The 20,700-nt window shown below is 39.9% G+C and overlaps 1 protein-coding gene across 1 annotated transcript in view; it reads left to right on the top strand.

Annotated features, from left to right (window-relative positions):
• BMPR1A (bone morphogenetic protein receptor type 1A) overlaps window positions 1-20,700 on the top strand; it is a 54,712-nt gene that overhangs the window by 9,462 nt on the left and 24,550 nt on the right. Inside the window, exon 2 of the mRNA XM_081861233.1 lies at window positions 16,296-16,416. The gene's annotated coding sequence lies outside the window, so the exon portion shown is untranslated. The remainder of the gene's footprint in view (window positions 1-16,295; window positions 16,417-20,700) is intronic.

Below are 20,700 nucleotides of genomic sequence, written 5' to 3'. Positions count from 1 at the left end.
CAAACTATAAATCTCCATTTAACTGTCTCCATTGTTTCTTTCACCTTTTGCAATGCAGCCAACCCAACCATTATGAGCCCTGCCAGTACCAGTGTCCTTTCCCATTCTCATTCCAAAGCTTCTGTGATACTCAATACAGTGGTACCTCGGGTTAAGAACTTAATTCATTCTGGAGGTCCGTTCTTAACCTGAAACTGTTCTTAACCTGAGGTACCACTTTAGCTAATGGGGCCTCGCGCCGCCGCCGTGCGATTTCTGTTCTCATCCTGAAGCTAAGTTCTTAACCCGAGGTCCTATTTCTGGATTAGCGGAGTCTGTAACTGAAGCATCTGTAACCTGAAGCGTCTGTAACCAGTGGTACCTCTGGTTACAAACTTAATTCGTTCTCGAGGTCTGTACTTAACCTGAAACCCTTCATATCCTGAGGCGCGCTTTCGCTAATAGGGTGTCCTGCTGCGCGCGCGCCTCTGGTGCGCGATTTCTGTTCGCATCCTGGGGCAAAGTTCGCAACCAGGAGCAGCTACTTCTGAGTTAGCAGAGCTTGTAACCTGAAACGTTCGTAACCAGAAGCGTCCGTAACTAGAGGTACCACTGTACAAGAAACCCAGCTCTCAATAAATGTATATCTACTATCCCCAACACTTCCTGTCTCTTAACGATGTAGCCTGATCTTTCCCTCATCAAACCCAGCCCCCTTAGGGTAGCTACCTAAATGCCCACAGAGATATTACATGAGTAATATTACATTTACTGATACTTTCCTTGCTTCAGTAGTAGTAGTAGTAGTAGTAGTAGTAGTAGTAGTAGTAGAAGAAGAAGAAGAAGAAGAAGAAGAAATTTAAATAAATAAAATAATATTTATACCTCACTCTGGGTGGCTTACAGTGCATATAAAAACCTAGTAAAACCTCAAACATTAAAAACCTCCTGATACAGGGCTGCTTTCAGATGTTTTCTAAAAGTCAGGTAGTTGTTCATTTCCTTAACATCTGATGGGTGGGTGTTCTACAGGGAGGATGCCACTGCTGAGAATGCCCTCTGCCTGGTTCCCTCTAGCTTCACTTCTCGCAGTGAGGAAACTGCCAGAAAACCCTCTGGAGGAGGACCTGAATGATGGGGTGGAGACACTCCTTCAGGTATACTGGGCCGAGGTTACTTTGCTTTGTGCAGGTTTGTAACTGAAATAAGTCTGTGTGCTGTTTGTAATGTTTAATGAAAATAATAAAATTCTCTTTAAAAAAATCTTATTCCTAGCCCTATTTTCCACCCACCCACAGTGACTTCGAGTGGAAAAAATTCCACTGTTATATTTTTCTGTGAAATATTTTCCATTCCTAAAAATACATTTTCCCCATAAAATTAATCATTAACATAATGAATCAAATAGCTGTTAGTTGTAATGTTGTAATTAATTTTTTCCAGATGATTGTCCCTAGGAAGTACTTGCACACAGGCCTACATACAATTTCAGTACCTTAATTTTTTCTTAAACTTTAACTAACATATCCTAATAAAAACAAATTTCAAACAAATTGTTACCCAAGTGTGCTTTATTGATCCCCGCCCCCACTCAGATAAATTTGGGTTTTGGGTTTTTTGTAAAATTTTGGCTTTTGGGGTTTTTGTAAAATATTTAGTATTTATGCAGCATGTAAAATGAACATTGAATACCGTACTTTTGATTAAGGTTTGTTTACCAAACAGAAATAAATGTGCCACATCACCCCTACTCCCAAGTGACTTAAGTTTAAGTTGAGTAAAGTTGAGCTAGAAGTTGACAATCAGGGTGCTATTAAAGAAGCAGGAAGCAAAGAAATAAAGGAGAAAGTGAGAGCTGAGAGACAGGTTTTGCTTTCTCACCCACTCACTTGCATGTACCTGTCTGCCTCTGTGGCTCAGGAGCAAAGTAGGTAGAGACAGAAGCAGACAAGCAAAAAAAAAAAAAAAAAGGGATTGCTTTGTTTTCTGCTCCCCCCCCCCCGCCCCCACAATTCAAGGGAAAAGAACAGGGGCGGCTGATTGGGAGGGGGCAATAAGTTATACCTTTTGCTCCTTCCTGAGTTGCAGCTGCAAAGCTGAACTACAGCTGGCCTGAATCACATATTATGAATATGATTTTGCAAGGCAGTTGTGCACTGAAGCTGCTGGGTGTTTAAGCAGCAGCTATGGCTATACTACCTTAGTCTGGGACTGGCGCTTATTGGCAGTGCAGTGACCACAGATTAGAGCAGAGAAAGAAAAATCATTTTTGCCTGGACACTTCTATACTGGCATTCCAAATATTTCAAAATTTCGAATATTTTTAGGATTACAGCCCTCAACCACTTCTAATGGATTACTCATATCAGTTTTGAATTAAATAACTGATGAATCAGTTAAATTTGTATATGGGAAAAACATTATTTCTGAAGCATGAAACATGTTTACTTAATTTTTAGAGATGCACACATTTGTCCTTGTAGGCATAATCTTGGTAAAGGCATTCCTCCTGTGGTTGAGAGAAGGGAGAATGCCTCTAAATAAGTTGGTTGGCACCTGAGGTTTTTATAAGCATTGGAAATTAAAAAAAAATCCTGCTGTCCAGTTTGATTAGGGGTATCCTTTTAGTTGATCAATATGTTATACTGATTTTTTTTAGTTCCAGCCATTGCTGTGACCCAGGCCAGTGGCACATCAATTGGGTTGTTATGAGAGATGTTTCTAGCATGTCAGACTGTAGATTAAAATTATTTTGCTTTAGTGCTTTGCCTTCACTTGAGAATTTGACATCTAACCAAATGTCCTGATATACTAGAAAACTTCATTGTTCATATGATTTGACTTGCAGTCTATCTTCTGTTCTAAAATCCAAATGTGCTTCCTGAAATGCTTGTGTGTGTGTGTGTGTGTGTGTGCGCGCGCGCGCATGTATTTATTTGTGAAGGCTAAAATCTACTTGGTATTTGCAGTGTATAAGAATGGCATGGGAGGGGGGAATTTAACACTAACATGATTTTTCCCCACATTAAGGTTAGAGTCCTATAACCACTTAACTGGGAATAAGCACTGTTCAGTATTCAGTTCAATGGATTTTGCTTCTGAGTTAGGCATAGGATTGCACTGTAAAATAACTTGATCAAGGAAATACTGGCTCAGTAGATAGTGTCAGGAGCTCGTCCTACACTTGAGTAGGACCCTGGTAGAGACACATGCCCGATTGGCATGTTCTCTCCCTCCTGGTCGATTGTTTGGAAGCATCAAAAGCTTTCTTCTGCCCGAACATCACAGCGACCAATGCCAACAGACATCGGCACACTTAGGGATCTGCAGAGTGTTCGCAGTTTGCGTAACAGAACTCAGCAACTCAGTATTTTGGCTAATCAACATGGCTCCCTCTCTCTCTAGCATCAGATAGCAAAAAGAAAGAACAAAGGACAATAGTCCCACTTAACGGAACACAGTAACACAAACATCCTGTCTCCGTCACTTCCCACACTGTGGAGTTAAAACATACACCGTCATGTGAAAGACAACAATCCCATGACTGCAATCATGGAGCAGGAATTCCAACAGATAGTAGGTTTGCCTATGTTGCACATGAGGCCTGCAGAGAGGTACAACTGTGAAAGAAATAAACTAAAAATACATTGCTGAAATGTTATACATGAGTGAGCAAAAAGGGATGAGAGGAATCAGCTTTACAGAAAGCCGTTGTATCATTGCCATCCTGTTTCATTGGGTCACCTACTGTGTCTATCTGGGTGGCAGGGTTCGAAATTAGCACGGTGCCAGGCCTAAAGATTTGTGCCTAAAGACTAAAGATTCTTCATTTGTGAGCACCTCAAAAAGGCTGGGTACCATTTTTTTGTGCCTGGCTGACACTCAAGGATTACTGAAATGCATGTGCTTTGAAGCCTCAAAGTATATGTTAAGGATAGACAATATGTTAAGGAGTTTAACAATAAAGAGCAGAGTGTTTTGAAAACTGTAAACATAATTTCTACTAAAATGTGATATTAACAATGTGTCATTTATGTGAATTGTGTATTAGTTTGTGCTTATCAAAATAATAAATAAAAAGTGTTGCTGCCCCCCCCCCCCAATGGCAACTAGACATTCTGTTTTGGTCCCACAGGCTCCTAGCTTTTCTATCCCAGTTTCTAACACTGCTGGGTAGTGATTATACTCCAATTTTATACCAGCCAATTCAGTTTTAGATTGAAACCCGGACCTGAGCACCTACTTCCCATCCAGGCAGGGGTGGGTGCTCACTACCAGCTATTGATCTGGAAAAATTCTGGGGACTGAGACTTCAAGTAAAGGACCCTGAGTGCCCTTGCTCCTGTAAGTGCGCAAGGTCTACTTCTAAAGTGTGCTGTCAGATACCTGTGGTTTTATAGAGTGGTAAATAAGTGAGTGTGATATGCAGCACATGCTCATCAAGAATTCTGAGAGGGCCCACCTGAACTCTGTTTACCTTCCACCTGCACATGCCCAAGCTCACATATGTGTCCTGGCAGTGTGTTCGGACATTAGGGGAAATAAAATCTGCACAAACATCCCATCTCTACCTCTGTCTGTTGTGAGAGAGTGAGAAGGGCTTCAATGGAGTGATACTGAATGATGTCCAGCCACTTGGCAATGGAAATGCACTTGTGCAACTGGATTTCTGGTTTCTCTTCTTTCTCATCCAGCTCCCTGCACACACCCAAAATCTGCTCCAGATGATCCCCCAAGACTCAAGAGCAGATTTTGGAGTTGTGGGGAAGAAAAGATGAAGGCCTGTTGTGTAAGTGGGTATCTGCTCATGATATGATGGACCTCATTCATGGTTATAAAATCAATCGGCATGTTTATAGAAGAGATACCTGAAATACCTCATGGGAGCCAGTGTGATCTAGTAGTAGTGTGTTGGTCTATAACCTGGGAGACCATGGTTTGAAATTCCACTCAGTCATGAAGCTCATGGAGTGACCTTGGACCAATCACAGTCTCTCAGTCTAACCTACCCTGCAGCGTTGTTGTGAGGATAAAACAAGGAGGGGAAAAACTTTGTATGACATCTTGTATAAAGTGGGATATAAATGTAATAAAGAAATAAACGTTTGTTTGACCTAGGTTTAAATTGATTCATTTTAGTAGTGTTAATGATAGATTCTTCTAGATCATTTTATCCTATATAGTAGTTTTAATCAGTCTTGCCCATTCCTGCTTCCAAAGGATTCCAAGTATGGCTGTCATAGGAGAAAAGAAGGACATTTGCAGGTGCATATTATCCTCTACCCCAAGATACAGCTCTGTCATGATTCATGTGTTGTTCAAGCTGAGGTAACTACCCTCACTTCCTTCTCAGATCAGATAAAGATATAAAGGAAAGGAAAGGCAGTAAAACACACTTTTTAAAGAAAACGTTTCCCAATTAAGGAATGTATTCAATGCTGCATGAACAACCTCCAGTCACACAACAAGGTCTTCTCTTCTCCTCTGCTCATGCAACCCTCAAATCTATATCAGAAGTACTACAATGGTCTGGAGCAAATTTTGAAGTGCAGGGGAGAGAAGGGAGAAGTTACATTGCACAAATGGAGTAGTAACATTGGATACAGTCCATAGTGTTTAAACTACTCTTTACACTTGGTAATCTGAATTGGGCTGCTCTGCATGAACCGTCTTTGAGCGCAATCAAACCAAGTTTAGCTGTTTAAACAGTGCAATCCTATGCATGTGTACTGTACTCAGTTGCAAGTCTACATTGGTTAAAAGGATTATAATGTATGCCTTAGGCAAGCATCCTGGCGTAGATAGTTCCTATGGATGGATGTGACCACTGAGAGGGCCCCCTCTCTCATTGCGACCCTCCAAATTTCACTTAAGCTGGTACCAAATCCATGCAACAGAGGCCACCTCTGCCTCCCAAAGCACTCCCAGATAAGGGGACTGTAGCATTGAAGCTTAAATCATGTTGGAATCAGAATAACTAAAGGAGCTTAGCTTGGGATCGATTGTTCCCTCTTTTATTAGTTGCTATACTAGAGAAGCTTACTGCTTGCTTAATACATTTTTATTACTGTACTGGTCACTCTTGTGTTGTTTTATATAGCTGTGGTTCTGTCAGCTAAACCTGTTGTCATTGACCGTGTTACAGAAGTAACAAAGGGCATTCTCATTTTTTCATGAAGCGTTTAATCCATATTTGCTTACTGCTGCTATGGAAAAGACAAGTGTATCAGTAGAGAAGCCTCCTTAGGTTGCATGTTGTTATATTTATAGCACAATAGATCCCTGACATGGTTGAAGTTTGAGTGCTTTCCATGCATCTCTGCCAATGCATCTGTTTTCTCTTAATTTATTTTCAAAGATGCCAGAATGAGTGCATGGAGACTATTTTGCCTAATAAAGCAGATAGATTATAAAAGTGCATAAAGGATGCTGTACTGTTGCTTTTTCATTCTTTGGTGAAAATCAAATGCTGATTAGGATGCCGAATAATTTTGACGTTAGTCTTCTGATGCTACATTTTTTTCAGTTTAACATATCTTCCATATTAATTTAGTGTTCAACAGTAGGAGATTTCCCTGGCGGGGGGGTAGTAAGTATTTCTGTATCCCCGCCCTTAAAGCTTATTGTCCTATAGAGAAATGCTGGCTCATCAGAACATTGCCAGAGTAAGCCCCCCCCCCCAGCCTGTCACAGTGTGAATCAGCCTTCCTGGACTTAGGAAGTCATGGATGAACAATAAAATGTACGTGTAAGATACAGCTCTATGTTACTGAAATGAATTTTGTATTTGCCTGTGCTTTACATTGGCTTCACTAGCACATAATTCTAAACTATGGTTTGTTTAACTTGAAGTTCCAAGTGTAGGAATAAGAAGGACTTTGTCAGTATTTACTTTTATGTTTGCCCCACTCAACTTGTTCTTGTAAGCAAATTAGGGATCATGATTTATCACAAAATAATCAGTTTCAAATCAAATTGGTTTCAAATCAAGCTAACTTGTTTCCCCTCCCTCCCAACTCTACAACTCTATGATTCTGTGATTCTCTAGTTCGTGATAAGGCAAGATTAGGGGAAACTGGAAGTAAACACTGACAAAGAACTCGCTGTTGTATGGGAGGAGTAAGCTTTGCTTGGGTTAATTCCAGCTAACATACAGCACTGAACCATAGTTTAGTGTTACATGTGAACCCAGCCGGTGTATAACAAACATAAGTGACTCTCCACTTCACGTTTGTTTGAGACACATTGACCTTACCATAAAATAAGATGCTCTCTTCTCTCCTTTTGCACTCCCAGTTCCCCCTTTCAGTTCTATGTTCATGGTAACTATCATTTACCTTTATGTCTGAATGAGGCAAGCTATGGTCACTGTGAGCCATTGTTTACTTTCAAACCAAAATGAGAAACCATTGTTTGAACTGAGCTTGTAATGCTGGTTTGCAGGCAAACTGATTAGATTTATTTATTTATTTTTTTAAAAAAAGATTTTTATTAAAATTTTAAAGGTTACATAAGTAATAAAAAAATAACAACAGAAAAACACCCAATTAAAGCAAAAAAGAAAGCAAAACATAAAAACAAGTCACATCAAAGAAAAAAGCTAAAAAATGGAAAACAGACAAGAAACAAAAAAAATGCATAGAATCAAGAAAAAAAAAAGAACAAATCAAACCTTTACATGACTTTCTTTAACTTATTTCCTTGACCTCCTCACACCTCCCCTCTTTGTATTCTGGTTCAGTTAGATATTTCAGCAAATCCTTCATCTTTGTTTTTATCCTAATAATTTATCTTAATATACTGTAATTTAACATTCTCTTCTTTCACCAATTAATCATCCATTTTTACTTTATTTAATCTTTTTTCTCATTGAAACTAATATATTGATCTTAATCTCTTAAAACATTTCCCCTGGGGTCATAAAAATTTCATTCCACGATTTTTCCATTTCTCATTAATTTTTTTTTTTTAATCACCATATATACACTTTAAATTCCCAATTTCTTTCCACCGTCTCCCCTCCCCGGTCCCGGCCCCTGCCCTCAGTTCCATCAACCTCCCTGCGTCCATCAACCTGGAGATCTGATATCTGAGGCTCTTAACTCTTCTTCATTTCCCTTCTGCCAATCTTCTTGATAATCTTTGGTGCTAAAAAGCAGATCTCGGGGGAGCTCCAACCCAACGATGCTTATATTCCTTCTTGACAAGTCTGCCAGGTTTCCATAATTGAAGTTAGGGCCCATAAAGTATTCCAAACCTTGTTTCACAATTCTTTCAAGTCCAAAGGCCCCCGAAGCTCCAATCTCCTCCTGGCTCAAATTCATATTCCAAAAGTCATTTGATCCCTGCATAAAGGGATCTCTCCACTTTTCCTTTTCCAGATCAGGCCAGGCACCCATCTTCAAAAACTGGCTTCTCCTAATTAGTCATATAAGGCCTCAAGTTGTAATCCTCCATTTGCCTCTTTAGTGTTAAGGCTCCCCCATGTTTTGCTTTATATTCAACAACAGCAACTTTCTCCTTCTCTAATTCATCAATTTGTTCAGTTAAGAAAGATTCTTGTGCCGGGTTCTTGTCGACTTCTATGCTGATGCCCACTTTTATTCCCAAGATATCAATATTAGTAGCCATGACATCTATCTGTTTATGCAGCTTTCCCAGCAGATAAATTGTCCTATTCAGAACAGACACTACTTCTTCCTTTGCCGACATTCTTAAGATGTTCAAGGTCAGAATTAGTTTCTCACAGTCTTTATCTTAAGACCAATTTCCCAGCTGCACTCTTGTAACAATGTCCCAAAACTCCCTCTAGAGGAAAACAGTCTCGATTTGTATCAATCCTTTCCAGCACAGTTCCAAAAGTAAATTAGTAACAGTTTCCAGTTACTTTTTCTTCTTTTTAAGTGCAGAAGCAGACAATAGAAACAATATCTTTCTTTTAAAGCTAGCTGTCAAATTAAAGCCAGCTGTCAAATTTGTCCTGTTTACCGTCGATGGACTTTTTGCAAACCGTTCCCAGGTTCAGAGACGTGATGCTTCAATTTTTAATTTTCCACCTTCTCCTGCAAGTTCACTTGGTCAAAATTAATGGTTTCAATCAGTGGAGTTTTAATCCTTTACGTAAGACTTTCTAAAACCTTAGTTAATAACACTTTGCTTCAGTCTATTTACAGAAAGGGAAGGTGGACTTCCTGTTTAAACCTTCCCCGTTTGGTGCCAAATTAAATTATTTAAAAGCTCAATTTCCCGTTCTACTCACGGGTTGTTGTTTAAAATCCAATTGTCCACAGGAAAAAAGTCAGCGCTCTCCGACAGCAGCAATGCGGCTTCGCTCCGTGAAATAAGCGGTTGATTCAAAGCACCGCGCCTCTCACCCCACGTCGCTCCGGAATCCCGATACCGGGTCTCCCCGCGAGTAGTGGGGCGCTGAAGGTGCCAGCTGAGTCCCAGGTTCACAGACTTCTTCCGTCTGTGATTTCTAAGGGTCTCCGCTGTCGCCATGGCGGTCAGACCCTGTTTTTCACGGAGCCGGTTCCTCCCGATCGGAGGAGCTCCGCCATTGCAGGAGGCGCTAACCCGGAAGTCCCAAACTGATTAGATTTAACAGCATGCTGTAGTTACCCTGAACCTGGATGGGAGAGAATAAAAGTACACAAACCTGAGGTACATTCTCAATAGCCAAACCATATAATATCTGAACCAAGTATCTGTACAGAACTTAAATGGAGTTTGCTGTGGCTCTTATAATGGTTAATGGACTGTAAAGAGCGGTATTGAAATTGTTATGTAATTGCAGCCATGTCCAGGGATCATTTGCACAGTTTGCTTATTTGTATTGGGTGCGTGCCATTTATATATACACAGTATAACCAATAGCAAATCCATTTTACTGTTTGCATCTTGGTTATTCCCCTGTAATTGGTAAAATATCCATTGCATCAAAGAAGACAGCAGCCTCCCTAGAAAGCAGAGCAGAGAAAATCTTCAGAATATGTGACTTTAATGACAATTGTTCAGCTTAAGCAAAAAAGTAACACATGTAGAGAGCACTGCAGATAATTCAAGATATGAGCTACACTATCAAGTGCTGTGGATCACAGACTTTAATCGTAAACAAGTTCCACTGAAATCAATAACATTTCTGAGTAAACATTTTTAGCATTGTGCTATAAGTTTATTGTGAAACCAAGATGCCTCAATTCCTGAAAACAGACATACATCAATAGATATGCTTCAAAAAATGTTTCTAAAATTCTTCTTTAAGAAAAGAAAAAAAGCTTAAAACTCCTAATATTTCCCACTTTCAGCAGAATAACTCTTATGAACCAGTGCTGAGATGCCATTTTAAGAGGTTAAATTACTTTCTAAATGTTGCTGTGAAGCAGAAGGGAAGGGAAAAGATCAAGTTACTCATTCTTCATTCCAGAGCCTACCACTACACTTGAAGGCTGGAGACATGCTGGCTAGAATACACAGTTGCCAGTCGTCTTTAGCCCTGCCCCCACTCAGGGGAAAGACCAAAAGAGATTTTCTTTAAAGGGGGCCTGGAAAGGGAAAACAATTTTTCTTTTCTCCAGGATTTTTTAAGTGCAGCTGCCATATCATCTACTATGCTGATCATATAATCACAGTTGTCATGTTTTTAGTTATTACTTCGCCAAATTTTACTTTTATACGTGTAAGAAAGTTTGGTCCCTTTACTTTTTGTTCAGGGTGAACAAAAACTAACCTAACTAGTTGATAACTGTGTGCACGAGGTGGTACTTTATTCATATTTCTGTGTTCCGTTATAGAAGGAATGGAGGAAATTGCTTGTTGACTTTCTCTCACAAGGCTGCATGCACTCTTACATAAAGAAATGAACCACTAGTAATAGTTACACATTGACGTGTATTTTCTCTTTATGCTCAAAAAGCTCTTCACCTCAGTTGTAATCAAATGAAGCAGGAAAGGCTTGTACCTCTTCCTTCTCTCCCTCAATATTTTTCATTGCAGTCAGGACAGTATGCTCCTGTCCTGGCCCGGCCTGTAAGAACATACCTCTTAATGGTGCAGAGGAGGCTGCAGGAGGGTGGAGTGGGAGGAGAGAGACGACAGCTTAATCAGCAAGGGTCATACATTTGGGGGGGGGCGATTTAGAGAGGCAGGCATGGTGATCAGATGGTTACGTTTATTACAATATTGCTGGTTTCCCATAGCTGATCAGGGACATTGGTAGGAAAAGAGTTGGTCTTGAGCACAGCTTATGATGTAGAGCAAAATAAGAGCAATGGCAAATTATGATTCTTGTTTCTCAAGAGGCTAAAGTTTCCCATTATGCCAATAACTGCCACATCTTTGACAGAAGTCAAACACATTTTCAGACACATTTATGAAATTGACACATTTATGAAATTGATGTGACCATATGAGGATTAATACATATGGGGCAGATTGTGAAAGCAAGGATGGGGAAGGCACATCAATCTAAGTTTATACAAGCTGGTGATTGAAAGATGTCTGCCATACACCTGGAATTTGGAAACACACAGATGGTGGTTAAATCAGTTTAGTTGGGCGGGGAGGAGGAATCCAGTTCAAACTATTTGTATGATGCACCACTTGCCTTTAATCTTGGGACTACATAAGCAGATGCACAATTTTATCCATGCAGTTAGCTACTTAAAAATCAAAGGTTGCCTTACATGAATACATTTGTAAGAAATATGTCTAACTTTAATGGAACATCGCTAATATTTTTTCTCAACTTTTTGTGTTTATACTAGGTCGATCATTCTTATAGCTAGTAATACCTGCCTTTAACAGAAATAAATAATGTTTTGCATGGCTATTTAGTACATTGAGTTCCACAAAGATGTGATGTTAGTTTGCAGACATGCAAAATATGGACTTTCTATTTTTAACTCGTGCAGTTAGTTTAGTTGTATGCATGCAACAGAACTGTGAAAAAAAGAATGATACCTTTGATCAGTTTATTGCTAGTTAAAGATGTAGTGACTGAAAAGTCTGATTTTATTATACTTCAAGTGTGAATATACACAGGAAGCACTGTGTAAAAGTTTCAGCCAGATTGAAATATGCCTGTTTCTGAGATTTCTCTGACCATTTCTTTCTCAAGTTGCGAGTTGGAAAAAAGGCTCTCGTAGTTTTTAGCAAAGTATTGTCACAGACTTCTGTAACTGCTTGTGGTCATGCAAAAATTCTATAGTCTTTTAAAGTCGTTGGCTACAGTATTTTTGTGAAGTACAGTGGTACCTCGGGTTAAGAACTTAATCCGTTCCGGAGGTCCGTTCTTAACCTGAAACCGTTCTTAACCTGAAGCACCACTTGAGTTAATGGGACCTCCTGCTGCCGCCGCACCACCATTGTGCGATTTCTGTTCTCAACCTGAAGCAAAGTTATTAACCCGAGGTACTATTTCTGGGTTAGCGGAGTCTGTAACCTGAAGCATCTTTAACCTGAGGTACCACTGTAGCCCTATGATGGGATGTACACACACTATTGTAAAGTATTTAGTTTCTGTGTTTGGAAAAATTACAGAAGTAATGAAATTGGCATGTATAGTTAGTAAACAGCTTCTGAAACATCCCTCAGAATATGTAATCCATAGACATAACCACAGGAAAAATGGTGGGGATCAAGATGTCTTGCCATAATTTGGGGAAAGAGAATAATTGTGGCCAGTTCAGTTCAGTTCAGTTGCAGTATCTAGCCTCTAGTTTTTATCCCACAACTGATTCACATTTGAAAAACTTTCTTCCCCTATTTCCCCCCCTGGCAGTACTACAATAACACCTGCTTCTTATATGAAGCCAACACAAGTAGTTGCTTCTCTTCCTAAGATCAGCCTTAAGGCATTGAAATTCCTAGGCAAGCATTTTTCTCCCTTGTTTACCCTTAATACAGGAGAGGTAGATTTGAGGTTTGATTCTTTCTGCATGCCTAAATCATGCAATCATGGAAATAGGTCTTAAGCAGATTTTTAAAACATGGGGAGGAATTCTTAATATTTTGGATTGGTAATCTTTTTTGTATTTTGGAGGAAAGAATAGATGAACTGAACTTGCTTATTAACAAATTGAGCGGCATGGTACTGTTGGAGCGCTCCTCCATCTTGTTTGCTATTACTTCTCAAGTGGAAGAAACTTCACGTTACTGTGTATTATATTCCCTCTGAACTAACACAGGCTGCTTTACATCAGTTCTGTTGTGAAGTTCATCGAACTTCCTTACAGCTCATTGAAGTTTGTGCCGCTCTTCCATGAAAGCCTTGTTGTTGTTGTTTAGTCATTTAGTCGTGTCCGACTCTTCGTAACCCCATGAACCAGAGCATGCCAGGCACTCCTGTCTTCCACTGCCTCCTGCAGTTTGGTCAAAACCATGAAAGCCTATGGGTCCGCATTTCTGAAGCAGCCCTGCCCACAAGCCTGCATTTTCTTCTTGCAGAAGGTGATCATGTCAGTGATTTTAGCTATAAGGTGTGGCAACAGGAGAGGGAGTTTGATTGATTGAATCACTTCTGAAGTCTCCTTGATGGTATTGGGGTGGGGTGGTGCTTTGACTGGCCCCACAGTTTTCCACAAAAGTCTCAGGATTCCATCTGTGCTAAACCTTGGGCTTGTTTGTGGATGTTATTTTCACACACATTGTGGCTGTGGGAAATTTAATAAGGTCTCAAATAGGACGTGTAGGTTTGTCAGAAAAATGATATAGCAGATATTCTGTTGGTGTCAGTACAGCCAGAACCATGCTCCTATTTTCAGTGGTTTATATGTGTTCCAATAGACATTAACAAGATTAATGAGATTTCAGCAAATGCCTAGGAAAAACACTTTATATTTTGGCTTTACAATTATATTCTATAGTGTGTGGAAAAAACAAGAGTTTTCCAAATATAAAAAGTGTTTGATAATGAGGTTTAATGTCAGCCTGTCTATTCAGCAAAGACTGCAGTCTTTAAGAACTGGTGGTATCTGATATTTGAGTTAGTTTCGGGTTGCTCCATTTTACACAAATTTATTATTGATTCCCAAGGCCTGTTAAACCAATGATAGGAATACTTACAAATGTGCATGGAGGCAGAAGCATTATGACCTTCTTGTAATGACAAAGGTTATTATGAAGCTTTGAGGTAGCAATCCTGAAACTTAATTTTTTGAGGGCTGAGTGCTTGATTGTCTGCTCACGCCAAAGGCAGAACTGCACGTGTTAACCTTTGGAATTAGCTTGAGTCAGGCTCATTAGCTTGCTGTGTTCAGCTTAAGCAGAACATTATGGACAATGTGGAAGTCTTTCTTTAGCACAGGACTGGGGAACCTGTGACCCATCAATTGCTTTTGGACTACAGTTTTCGTAATAGAATCATAGCAACCTGACCATTGACCACATTAGTGGGGGCTGAGAAGAGATGGTGACCAACAGCCTCTGAAGGACCACAGGTACCCAGGCCTTCAAGATTTTGAACTCTGCATGCTGACACAATGTAGTTGGACAAAAATCGACTTCAAAATCCTAAAGCACTAATGGGGCACCTGTGGTTCTCCATATGTCCCACTTCTGATTTAGGATTTAGAACCCTTATTTTTGCCCAGCTACATATCAACATGCATGTGCAACAGCATCATTTTTATTTTTGTAATGTTTTTAATAGTATTGAAGTAGCATAATTTATTGCATAGGCATGCAGCCTTTCTGGCAGCTGGTAGGAGTATGCTGCAGGCCATGTTGCATTCCCACTGGAGGTGAAGAGCAACCATCAATTGGTGTCAAAATACGCTCGTAACTTTTCAGCTCTTTCACTTGATGGCATAACAGAAGGTGGGGTGAACATCTTTAGTGTTTTTGAAGTAGGCACCGTAACAAGCTACAGAGTCTGTGGTTCCCAGATTGTGTGTTAGCCTTTGTGTAGACATTTTTCTCAGCTGCTTCTGCCTTCATCAGTGTTATGTTCCTGTGTGTGTGTGTGTGTGTGTGTGTGTGCACGCACACACACATATATTTCTGCAGGAGGCACAAGGAAGCTGTTTTTATACTGACCTGTAGATCTTAATGAATGGTTGGTCCTCAAATTTATTGCCGGCACTGAACATGTTTGTGATTTTGCCATGGTCTCAACCTTGTGAATACTAGCCATGCTAAATGGAAATCTGTCATAAGATTTACATACAGTTTCACAAAAATATTGAAGCATGTACATGGACACTCTTAAAGATCTGAACCACACAAGAGTTATGAACCACACAATAAAGGCTGAGAAAACAGAGCAGTGCCCTTCCATTTTACCCTTCTGTATTTCAGACAAACCTATCCATCTTGCTGGGGTGGGGAGGAAGTTTACAGTAGGTAGAGTCTGTGCAGAGAATTGTGTTCCTCTAAAGATTCAGCACAGCATAATTCTCCTACTTTTCAGGAGTGGCTTGCTGTAGTTATACAAACCTACTTCTCAACCTCTTCCACTTCTCCCACACCCTATCAGCCATATAGCTGCTATACAGAGTCCAGGAGCCAGCATACTACCCCACCTTCCAAAATATGTATTCACAATGCAAGATTTCTCCTCTTAAAGCCAACTTTGACCGTTTTAATCACTTGCCTTTCCCCATAGAACTGCTTTTTTATTTTTTTTAAAAAGAGATGGGAATGCAATTTTGGGGAGTGAATTGTCAAAATAGATCTTATTTATGGCAACAATTTATTTAAAACTGAGGGCCAAGCTAGGAACTATTACAGGTTCTTTAAGGCACTAGATCACATAGGAAACTGAGAGAATATTTAAATTCCTGAGTGATACCGTTTTTAGAAGCCTCAGCAACCAGATGGCTAAGATTCTTCCAGTCCTTCCCTAAGTTAACATAGTTACTACACCAAGTTTTATATCCCCACTTCAATTGTTTTTGTTTTTGACTATGCCAAGACTATAGAAGTCTGTTGGTTGTCATCCTGAATTATATACAGTTAATTGAATATGAAAATTGAGCCTGTATGTATGTAACACTTTGAAGAATTGTGTTGTTGTGCATCATTACAGATGATGGCGAGCATCCAAATAACTACTTTAGGCATATCCAACAACTCAGGCATGCCTAGTGGGATTTTTGATCCCTTCATGGTGTTATCACAGACTGCATTTGAAAACCCCTTCAAAGTACTTTGCTACACAGTACAGAGAGGCTGTGTAGTGTTAGTTTGTGTTATTTGCAGACTAACATTTATGCAAACAAATACTCTATAGCTGGTAGGATGAAACACATACACATCTTTTTAGTTCTGAAAAAGCCTGCTTGAAATTAAATTCCAACTCTTTTCCTGTCTTACAGCTTTAAAGAAATATGCATTGTTACAATTTTATTTTGGAATTGATGAAGTGGAAATACAGATGAAACAAGTTTGCAGAATATCAACTCTACAGCACCATTTCACCCCACTCATCAGCAAAAGGTAACAAACATCCATTCAAAAATGGGCTCAATTCAAATATAACATTCTTATGGGCTGTTGGATTAGAAATGTTAACTTTTATTTAAAGCACCAATATCCTGCCTATCTTAAAAGTTCAAGGTGGCTAGCAAAATTCTGGGGGAGGGGGGGTCTATAATATATCTCATGGTCAGATTCAAAGCTGCAAATAAACAAAACAAAACAAAACAAAAAAACAAGAACCAGCCTTCCTTGCTGTGCTGGTTTTTTAGTCCTCACTGTAGCAGGAGGGCATGAGTTTCATTACAGGCACTTGAAACATAATTGACAATCAGCATCCATTGTATTTCATATTTGAAAATATCATATAAAATACCTGTTGGCTTTCCTTGTTGGAGAGGCTGATTAAATCCCTTTTCAGACACTTTGTAAACTTCTAGGCAAACTATCAACCAATCCTACTGGTCAGAGTGGCTGAGAAGATCAAAAGGGATGGTGCCTTAACCCTTGGCAGAAAAATAATAGTTTAGCACAGGCTTCCTCAGCCTTGGCCCCCCAGATATTTCTGGCCTACAACTCCCATGATCCCTAGCTAGCTGGACCAGTATTCAGGGATGATGGGAATTGTAGTCTCAAAACATCTGGAGGGCTGAGGTGAAGGAAGCCTGGTTTAGCATATGATATTTAAAAATAGTCTACCTCAGTTCAGATGTTTTTGATTGCTGTTCCGTTTATGGGGTAAAATTGGTCCAATATCTGATCTATCATTACATGCAGAAGTTTGTTCATGGTTGGACACATAATAATGAGTCTCAGCAGAAACTGGCCCAGATATATGGACATTAGTATGTCATTGTTTAAAGCAGTGGTTCTCAAGCTTTTTCCTCTGGGCCACACCACACCACATTATTTTACTGATAAGAAGTACATTGCAAAACAAGAAGAAACAACTACTAGCAGTGCTTGATTTATCATACAGAAAACAACTACTTCATAATATGATCATGGGACATCCAGAAAGTGTGAAACAATGCAGCTACATAAGAACATGACTCATTTCCAAAATATAATTCTAAATGAGCCTCTTACACATGTATGTTAAGTATGTATACAAACTCAATGAGAGGTGTGAGCTTGCAGTATCACTTGATGCTCCTAGTCTCATTTTGAAAAGCTAGTTATTCATATTTTGAAAATAGAAAAATATTTTGACATTATACTACACTAAAACGTTTCTTTCATTGTCCTTGAATCTTTGCAGCACACTTTCCAGCCTCTCCTGCCACACTTGTGTGGTGCACCACACCCTCTGAGAACCACTGTTTTAAATGAATGGTAATGAAATCTTATTGGCAAAGTTATACTTCTGAGTATTTTTTAAAGAGAACGGTCCTGTTCACTCTCTAGTTTGAAAGGTAGGCTTGGATACATTTATTCCCTTCAGAATGCTCTCATTGGATAAGGCACAAGAGGGAATTTGCTGAAGATACTGATGAGTAATAGTAACCAAAGTCCAAGGGAACAAATAGCAGGAAAAGTTCAGGTTGGGGGGTACCATGAAACAACCTTATTTTAACACTTTAAAAAACTAAGGGAAAATACAAGTCTGTTGCTATTGAAGTGTGAACATTATCTTTGTACTCTGTTTTGTTAATCTACTGAAATTTTAAGATTGGTTTTAGAGTCTGTTTTGAAACTGTTTTTAGAACTACCTTGTTTTGAGCTTCAGGGAATACATTTTTGTGAAAGAATGTGTCCATAGTTGTTTAGTCATAACACATTTATGATACCTAAAAATACATAGTTGCCTGTTTATCTTGCTCTAACTTGAAATCAACCACTTACATGATAAGAGAGACAAAACAGGAGTCCTTACAAACTTGTATTAAATGTTACTCCACAACTTCATCAACTATCAGCCAAATGTTCTGCTCAACTTAATAGTTTTTTGATACCCTTTGTGGGCAACACTGAAAACTGGTATTTCTGTTATTGAAACTCCTTTGGCCATAGTTCCTAAGGACAGTTGCTCACAATGCACTCCTTTCATTCCAATCAGTGCAGAATACAGTCATACCTCCTGTTGCGTTCCGCTCTTCTTACGGACTTTCAACTTACGAACGTGGCAAACCCAGAAGTATTTACTTCTGGGTTCGCCACCCGTGCATGCACAGAAGCAATCTGCGCGCTATGTGAAGAAGCAGTCTTTGCGCATACGCAGAAGCGGTTGAGCGCGCCTCGCACATGCGCGGAAGAGGCGCTCTAGTTGTGGACTTTTCGGGGTTAAGTCAGCAACTAGAGGTACCACTGTAGGTTTCGTTGGCTGAGTTTGAACATCATGCTTAAACCATAGTTTCAAAATTATATAAATGAATCTGGACAGGAGCCTTGGGTTTGCCCTCTCTTTTCTAGTTCAGGCATGAAAATGAGATTGGAAGAATCTGCTTTCAGGTTAAAATAACCATGGTTGTCATTACAGTTACTCTATAGAGTTTGGCTTATTGGAACAAGTTAGAATCAATCCATGGTTTCTGATCCTGGCTTTTCCTGTGTGTTGTTTCCTTCAGACTTCTCATAATGAAACACTCCAGCAGTAAAACAGCGCACAAACCTGATGTTGGGAATTGTTGGATTGACTTTAGATCTTTTCAGTTTAAATGGTATCCTAAGATAACTGTGCATCTGAAAGGGCCAGTTCAGAGTTCCCCTCCATCTACTTCTATTAGAGTGGAGAGAGAGAGAGAGAGAGAGAGAGAGAGAGAGAGAGAGAAATTTGTGTTTAGTAGGAATGGTTTGAACACAAATTCTGGAATGTGTGTTAAAGTATTTTTCACCTCACATTAAAAGGTTGCATCTGCTTTGAACATTAGTTTCATTCCAGTAGTCCTTAACTCACTGAATAAGTAGTTTCTGTCAATCCTTTTGCCCTCATTCCATGGGTGTAGCTAGGTTTTTCGTTGGGGGGGGGCAGGCAAAGCATTTTTTAAGGGGATCAGCCAAAGTTGTTGAGCTTTTTGAGAGGAAAGCACTGGTAGAAATATCGCCCCAAAGACGAATATCGCCCCCCCCTCCCCGGGCTATGCCCATGCCTAACTATACTCCATTCTTCAGCAGGGAAAGATCCATGAATGCCACTGTTGCTAACTCACACTCTTGTGTGACTCTGTTCTTCCACAGCACAGTGGTACCTCATGTTACATACTGGCCCCCTTAAGAATGCTTCAGGTTTTGCGCTCCGCTAACTCGGAAGTAGATGCCCCTTGTTGCGAACTTTGCCCTGGGATGCGAGCAGAAGTCGTGCTCCAGCGGCGCGGCAGCAGCGGGAGGCGCCGTTAGCAAAAGCGCGCCTCATGTTATGAACGGTTTCCGGTTACAAACGGATCTCTGGAACAGATTAAGTTTGTAACCGGAGGTACCATTGTAGTTTGCTCACTATGGCTGTGAGTACTCTTTCCTGTCCAGACAAATGGAGATGCTACCCTCTTTTCACCAATCGGGGGGAAATCTGCTCCCTTGGAAACAGAATATGTGATGCAAATAGCATCTCCAAGCATAAGGACATTTAATAAATGTGCGACATAAAAATATAAGAAGAGCCTGTTGCACCAAGCCAGTGGCTCATCTGGTCCAGCATCCTCTTCTTGCGCTGGCCAAACAGGGAAGCCGCCTCTCTCCTGTGGTTTCCAGCAACTGATATGGAGAAACCCCAAAGTGGAGGTAGAACATAGCTACCATGGTTAGTAGCCATTGGTAGCCGTATCTTCATGAATTTGTCTAATCCTATTTTAAAGCCATTGAAGTTGGTGGCCATTACTGCCTCCTGTGGGAGCAGATTTCATAGTTTAACTGTGGACTGTGTGCAGAAGTATTTTCTTTTGTCTGTCCTGAATCTTCCAACATTCAGCTTCATTGAATGTCCTCAAGTTGAAAGACAGAGGCAACCCTGTCTCTATCCACATTCTCTATACAACGCATAAGTTTGTACAACTCTATCATTTCTCCTCTTATTGATCTTTTATGAAAATCCCAAACTGTTAAAACCTTTCCTCATGGGGAGCTATTCTATCCCATTGATCATTTTTGTTGCTCTTTTTGGAGCCTTTTCCAGCTCTACACTGTCCTTTTTGAAGTGAGATCACCGGAACAGTACTTAGTATTCAAAGTGTAGCCGCATCATAGATTTGTATAATTGCATTATATCAGCAGTTTCATTTTAAATTCCTTTCCAAAAGTTCCCTAGCATGGAATCTGCCTTTTCTGCAGCTACCACACACACTGGGTCGGCATCTTCATCAAGCTATTCTC

This window comes from Podarcis erhardii (assembly GCF_964252035.2).
Source record: "Podarcis erhardii genome assembly, chromosome: 5".
Taxonomy (NCBI): Eukaryota; Metazoa; Chordata; class Lepidosauria; order Squamata; family Lacertidae; genus Podarcis; species Podarcis erhardii.
The sequence above is the reverse complement of the archived record's forward strand: the minus strand, read 5'-3'. Positions and strand labels throughout refer to the sequence as shown.